Raw genomic sequence first — 7,193 nt, 5'->3', positions numbered from 1 at the left:
TGGCTGCGCTTCTGGCCGAACCCGGAAGTGCTTTGGGGCTCGGCGAGCGGGAACTACAATTCCCAGAAGCCTTCGCGGCGCGGGCGGCGAGGAGGCGGGGCTCCAGCTCCACGCGGGCCGTGGGTGCGGGGATGCGGCTGGATGGGGAGCGGGCGTCAGGTCCGGGTGTCCCCGGGGGGAGGAGCGGGACCCGCAGGCGGAGACCGGGGTCCCGATGCGTGGGGAGTGGCTGAGTTGGGGAAGGCTGGCCTCGGGCCCCGCTTGACGCCCGCGACTGGCCCTGACATGGGATCCGGAGGGGAACGGCGGGGACCCCTCCCGGGCGCCTGCTGCCTTGTCGGACGCTTGGCCTGCACCGTCTCCTTTGGTCCTTAAGGCACACCTGTGATAGTTGCGACAAACCCCTTTTCCAGTCCCGTCACTTCCTATCAAGACCTTCGAGAATCTGATATGTTTTTGCAGTTAATAATAATAGCAAAATAACCAGAATCCTTTTGTTTTTTAAATCTTCTTCTTTCTCTGCCTGTAAGGCCTTTAGGATCTGTACCCTACCCCTCCCCTTTTGTCTTTGCCTTCGTCTCCTGACCGTTTTCCTGGCTAAGCTCCAGCCACGCTGGCCTTTCCTCCTTCTCTAACTCTAGCAGGCTCCCACCTCAGGACCTTTGCATGTGCTGTTCGTGCTGCCTGGCCTGCTCCTCCTCTGAGGATTCCAGCTGGCTCTCACCGTCTGGTCTTTAGGCAGGTGTCACCTTCCCATGAGACATTCCCCCACCAACCCTTGGAAACTTGCAAACCAACCCTTCACTCCCCACCTACTCCTGTCTCCCTCCTCCTCTTTATTTTTTCTATAGAGAAGTTTTCACTAACACACTCAATTTTTTAGATACGTATTTGGTCTGTTATCTATCTGCCTTCATGGCTAGACTGTCAACTCTGTAAGCAAAAGGATTTGTATCCATTTTGATCACTGCTGTCTCCGCAGCACCCAGGGTACCTGGCATGTAATAGGTGCTCAATAAATATTGGGTTTTTTGGTTTTTTTTTAAGAAACAAAGGTTCCTGGCCTTATGTTAAATGCTTTAACATCTCGCTAACCAGCACACTCGCCCTGTGAGCAAATTGTGATGTTTATTTCCACTTCTCCAGGGAGGATGCTGCAAATTGGAGCCCTGTTGTATGAAAATACAGTATTTTAAAGTTTTTTTTTAACAATGTCAAAGCACTCCTGTAGTTTTTCTCATATAAATCCTGACTTTTAACAACAACAACAAATTATTGCTATTTGACATGTAATCTGTGCCCCCAACATTTCTTATAATTGGTTATTGTAGTTGATTTTTAAAAAATATTTATTTTGGGGGGCCAGCCCCGTGGTCTAATGGTTAAGTTTGCATGCTCCACTTCAGTGGCCTGGGTTTGTGGGTTCGGTTCCCGGGCACAGACCTACACCACTCGTCAGCCATGCTGTGGTGGCAACCCACATACAAAGAAGAGGAAGATTGGCACAGATGTTAGCTCAGGGCTAATTTTCCTCAAGCAAAAAAAGAGGAAGATTGGCAACAGACGTTAGCTCACGGCCAATCTTCCTCAGCAAAAAAATATTTATTTATTTATTTTGTATCTGGTTAACCTACTGAAATGTCATGAATACCTCTGGTATCCATTTTATCCTCTTGGCTTTTCTAGTGAGACAGTCATCTACAGATAATTTCATTTCTTGTTTACCAGTATTTTTAGCCAGATAGTCCCTTTCATATGGGATTGTGTTGGCTGCCATTTGCAAAATAATGTCAGTAAAAGTGGCATTCTTGTTTGTGTCCTCTTTTAACTGGCATGCCTCTGATGTTTGAGGGTTAAATACAATGTTAGGTTTTAAGTTGAAGTGGGTAGCTGATTATTTTTTTTTTTAATTTTTACTATACAAATTTCAAACAAAAGAGTAGAGAGACTCGTTTAATTACCCCCAATTGGCCTATCATGCAACTTAGACAATTTTCCACTCCATCGTGTGTCATCTGTACCCCCACCTGTGCTTTGCACTCTCCTCATCGCCCAGTGATTTGGAAGCGAAGCCTACACATGATTTCATCTGTAAACATTTCAGTGTCTGTCTGATAGATAAGGACTGGCATTAGGTACAAAGAATACAAAATTCCTATTATTAGTGGACGTCATTACAAACCAGAAGACCCAAGAGAATTAACTAAAAGAAATTAACGTCAAGGAGAGTTTACAAAGTCATTGAATATGAAACGAATAATAGTGGACGTTTATGTAACACGCTGCGCCAGGCGCTGTTGTATAGCCTTATAAAGATTTCTCATTCAGTCCTCGTAGCGACTCTTAGGAGGTTGCACTGTTATTTCCATTTTACAGAAGCTGAAACTGAAGCCCAGAAATGTTAAGTAAATTACCCTAGATTGTATTCTAAGGGCAGAGCTGGGAGTTGGGTCCAAGAAGCTGGATTCCAGAGTCCGTGCTCTGAATTTCTAGATTATATTGCCGTTTGCCTACACGTCAATATCTTCGTCTACATCAGCACTGCTAAGTTTGCAAACAAGACAGCTAAGTTCATGTTTATTCATAATAGAAGCCAAAAAAAAAAAAAAAGAAGAAGAAGAAACCTTAAAAATCCTGCAAGACAGATAAAAGACGTAGAAATGCCATATTGCTGGCTGTGTTGCAGAGATGTCCAGGCTTGCAGATCGATCAACAGATTGAGTCCAAATACAACAAAAGCACAAGGGGATGCCGTGAGCGTTCGCTCGTCCTCCTTTTTCTCTGTTCACCTGTTTTTGTTGTTATAGTTTTCCTCTAAGATATTCAGACGTTAAAGCATTGGTAATACGTAATTTAAGACTGACTGTGTCTTTTGTCTGGTCTTTGTATTTTTCTTTCAAAATGAACAAGACGGTGCCGATTCCAGGAGCACTCGAATCCTGACCTGACCCTAGTATTACAGGGACTTCAGAACAGCTCCTGCTGAGACACGGCAGCTCCTTCTAGAAAGATGCCCATTCCGCCCAGAGCTTCCCTCTGTCAGTTGTTTGGGGATTGACTGAGGCCCAAGTTTCATACTCAGCTCCTGCTGGCCCGGAGTTGGGGAAGGTCTGAACCTCTACTGAAGAGCGAGGAGGTCGTGGACCCATTTGTTCTAAATGCTGGAAGATACTAGAGGGAGAATGACTTGTCCCTAGGCTATTGACGGAGACGGGGTCCTTGGCAGAGGAGAAAAAAAGGACAGTCCTTTCCCTGTGCTTGATCGTGTCCTCAAACTATTAACGTTGGAGGGACCCAGGGCTTAGCCGTCAGCCCCTGCTCTCCTCTGTCTTCCTCCACTGTCTTTGAGATCTGTAAGGCAAAGGGTTAACTCAACAGGCCAGGATTGCTCACACCCTGAATAGTCCCAAGAAAGGCCTGTTTTCGTGACTAGATCTTGGCCAGCTTCTAGGAACTGAACTCTTGTTCTGTCTGATAAAAGTGTGTTTGCATCCCTGAGGCCTTGAGCCATGCGGTCCCAGTGTGTCCAGATAGTTTATGCAGACAGTGTGATCCGTGGATGACACCTTTCCTTCTGGGCGTCTGGAGCTTCAGTGACCGAGGTCGGTCCTATAGGTAGCATATGCCTATGTGACTGACCCCCTATAAAAACCCTGGACACTCGGGTTGAGGGTGAGCTCCCTGGCTGGCAGCCCTTCACACGTCTTGCCACACGTCATCGCTGGGGGAATTCCCATGTGACTCCACTGAGAAAGACACTTTGAAGCTTGCACCTGCTATGTCCAGACGTCACCCTGTGCACCTCTTCCCTTTCCTGATTTGACTCTCTGTACTTTGCTGTAATAAACCACAACCATGAGTATAATGACTTCTGGGTCCTGTGAATACTTCTAGCAAATCATCAAGCCTGAGGGTGACTTGGAGACCCCCGACACAAGATCTCATCTAGCCCCGTAGCTTTGAATTCCGCTGACAATTCCCAGAAGTGACTCCACAGCTGTGATCTATCTAGACTTTTATGAAAAATTGCCTCCTTGATTCTCAAGTTGATTCTTGACACGTCTAAACCACGTTCTTGATTTCCCTCTCTATCCCAAATTTGCTCCTCTCCCACTGTTGCCTCACAAAATGGCCAGCCAGTGGGCCAGATGCTCTGGCCACAAACCTGGGAGTCATCCTTGACTCCTCACTCTCTCTACCTTCAGCAAATCTCATTCTCACCGTCTCCACCCCTGAATTCCTTGGGATTCTGAGCATCTCGTGCCTACTCCGTCCCGGGTGCCTCAGTCCCTCATTTCATTCTATGTTTTCTCCCTTCATCTCTTTTTTGTTTTGTTTTGTTTTTGTTTTTCAAGCGTACATCGTTATATTTTGATTTCTGTATAGATTACATCATGTTCACCACCCAAGGACTAATTACACTCCATCACCGCAAACATGTTCCTAATTATCCCTTTCGCCCTCCTCCCTCCCCCCTTCCCCTCTGGTAACCACCAATCCAATCTCTGTTGCCATGTGTTTGCCTGTCATTGTTTTTATTTTCTACTTATTAGTGAGATCATACAGTATTTGACTTTCTCCCTCTGACTTATTTCACTCAGCATAATACCCTCAAGGTCCGTCCATGTTGTCACAAATGGCTGGATTCCATCGTTTCTCATGGCTGAGTAGTATTCCGTTGTGTATAAACACCACATCTTCTTTATCCATTCGTCCCTTGATGGGCACCTAGATTGCTTCCAAGTCTTGGCTGTTGTGAATAATGCCGTGATCAACATAGGGGTGCGTGTATCTTTATGTGTGTTTTCATGTTCTTTGGATAAATACCCAGCAGTGGAATAGCCGGATTGTATGATAAATCTATTCTTAATTTTTTGAGAAATCTCCATACTGTTTTCCATAGTGGCTGCACCAATTTGCACTCCCACCAGCAGTGTGTGAGAGTTCCCTTCTCTCCACATCCTCTCCAACACTTGTTGCTTCCCATCTTGTTAGTTATAGCCATTCTGTCTCCTGTCATCTCTTAACAGCTCCTTGTTCCTTATCCTCTACCATGATTTGAAAAGACGCTCCTTGACTGACCCATGCAAACGTCCCCCATGCTCATCTGTGGCTGACTCACACTCACCCATCTCCCTGACTGCTGTGTCTGTTGACAGCGTTTGTCCGTCCTCGTGATGCAGCCGTGGCATCCCCAGCTGCTCGGTCTTCCAGCTTGGCCTTCTAATTCTTGGCCACCTTTGCCCTGTTTCTATTGCCTTTAAAGAAACATGAGTCAAAAGCCTAAGATTTGGTGGGAGCCAGAGTCCAGAGCTGAACAACACATTGAAACGGAATGTCACAAGGTGTACAAAGAGAATGGCTGGAACAAAATATGCACGAATAGCTCTCATTGAATATATGAGGGAGGGAGACATATTCAATGACATTTATTGGGTGCATGGCTTTTCTAGGACTTTGGGAGAAAGGATCTCTGCTTCCGTCAGAGTGAGGGGTCCATTTGGCAGTAAATGCTGCATTTTGAGTTCACAAGCACCTGTTACACAAAGAGAAAAGGTGAGTTTTCCATTTTCGGGATGGGCCCTCCTGGTCTACCTGCTGTAGCCTCGGGCCCAAAGACTCCGGCACTCTCCTTCCCCACCCTTGGAAATTCCCAAGATCCTCTTCCTTTCTCACTGCCCTTCAGTCCCGCTGGCACCTCTCTCTTTCCTGGGATGGTCCTATATTTCCCCGCTGTGGAGGACAGACTCCACAGTGGCCCCCATAATCCCACCTCCTGGTACTCATGCCCTACGTTATCCCCTTCCCTTGGGGGCAGGACCTGTGACTTGAGTCTCACCGATACAATATGGTAAAGGTGATCAGATGTACATGATGGCATGTACACGATTCTGTTACATAAGATCGTGACTTCTGCCCTAGCTTTGTAGAAGCAAGAGGCAATGTTGTGAGCTGCCTATGGAGAGGGCCACGTGGCAAAGGACTAAAGGTGGCCTCCAGCTGACGGCCGGTAGGAAACCGAGGCCCTCATTATGACAGCCTGCGAGGAACTGAATATTGCCAATAACCACGTGAGCTTGGCAGTGGATGCTTCCCCAGGTGAGCCTCGGATGAGACCTGAGCCTTGGCCAACACCTTGATTACAACCCTGCAGAAGCCCCGTCTACCCAGTGTCTGGACTCCTATACCCACGGAAACTGTGAGATAATAGACGTGTGTTGCTTTAAGCCGCTAAGTGTGTGGTAATTCATTATGCAGAAACACATAACTAATACACCCACCTCAGGGCCTTTTCACCTGCCGCCTCTTCCTTGGAACGTTCCACTCCAGATCCTTTGTGTGGCTCACTGCACCCCTCCAGAACATGGCAGACACTGAGTTGGCTGACCTGACATTCGTCCGTATGTCTTCTCCTCCATCTGCTTCTCCTGACGAGGCTGGGAAGGTTAACACCTCACTTTCCCAGCCTCCCTTGCAACAAGGAATACCACGTGACACCATTCTAGCCAAAGAGATATAAGACGATGTTTACTGGATGAGATTTTTCGGAAGCACCTTTGCTCTACTGACAAAAAGGAACAAATGTGGCTCCCATCCCCAGACCCTGATGAAAGAGGGACTTAAGAGGCTCAGGCTGTACCAGCTCATAGCTGACTGGAGAGCTGGCAAAACTAAACGCAATCCAGACAGCGGCCTGAGCCAACGTGGTTCTCCCCTGGAGAATTTGAACCTGGAAACCCTAAATGGTAGGAGAGGATGTTGTTATATATACTCTGAAGTTATAGGGGGGTAGTGACCAAGAAACTTGCATAGGAATTCAATCTGGATTGAGCAGAATGGAATGAATTCACAGATCAGCAAAAATGAGCAACCACATAAGAGAGAAAAGCTTCGTGATAACATCCAGTCTCCATGAGGCCCACAAGTAATTTCCAAAATTGTGTTATCTGAGATTCCCCAGTGTTCTCCCAATTAATCCCCATTTCATCTGAACTGCTTTCAGAAGGTTTGTCTTTTTTATTAAAAATCCCTAAGAGATATAGGACATTCACATCTGTTGAGAAGGGTTCATCTGTCATTTGGGCTAAAATCATCCACTCTCTAACCTATCCTCTGATCTGCCCTCTGGAATAACAGGGAACACACTTGTCCCTCGACCCCAAGCCAGCACTTCAGATACTAAAATATTGGAG

Source organism: Equus quagga, chromosome 13, assembly GCF_021613505.1.
Source record: "Equus quagga isolate Etosha38 chromosome 13, UCLA_HA_Equagga_1.0, whole genome shotgun sequence".
NCBI classification, from domain to species: Eukaryota; Metazoa; Chordata; class Mammalia; order Perissodactyla; family Equidae; genus Equus; species Equus quagga.
This window is presented reverse-complemented; position numbering follows the sequence as displayed.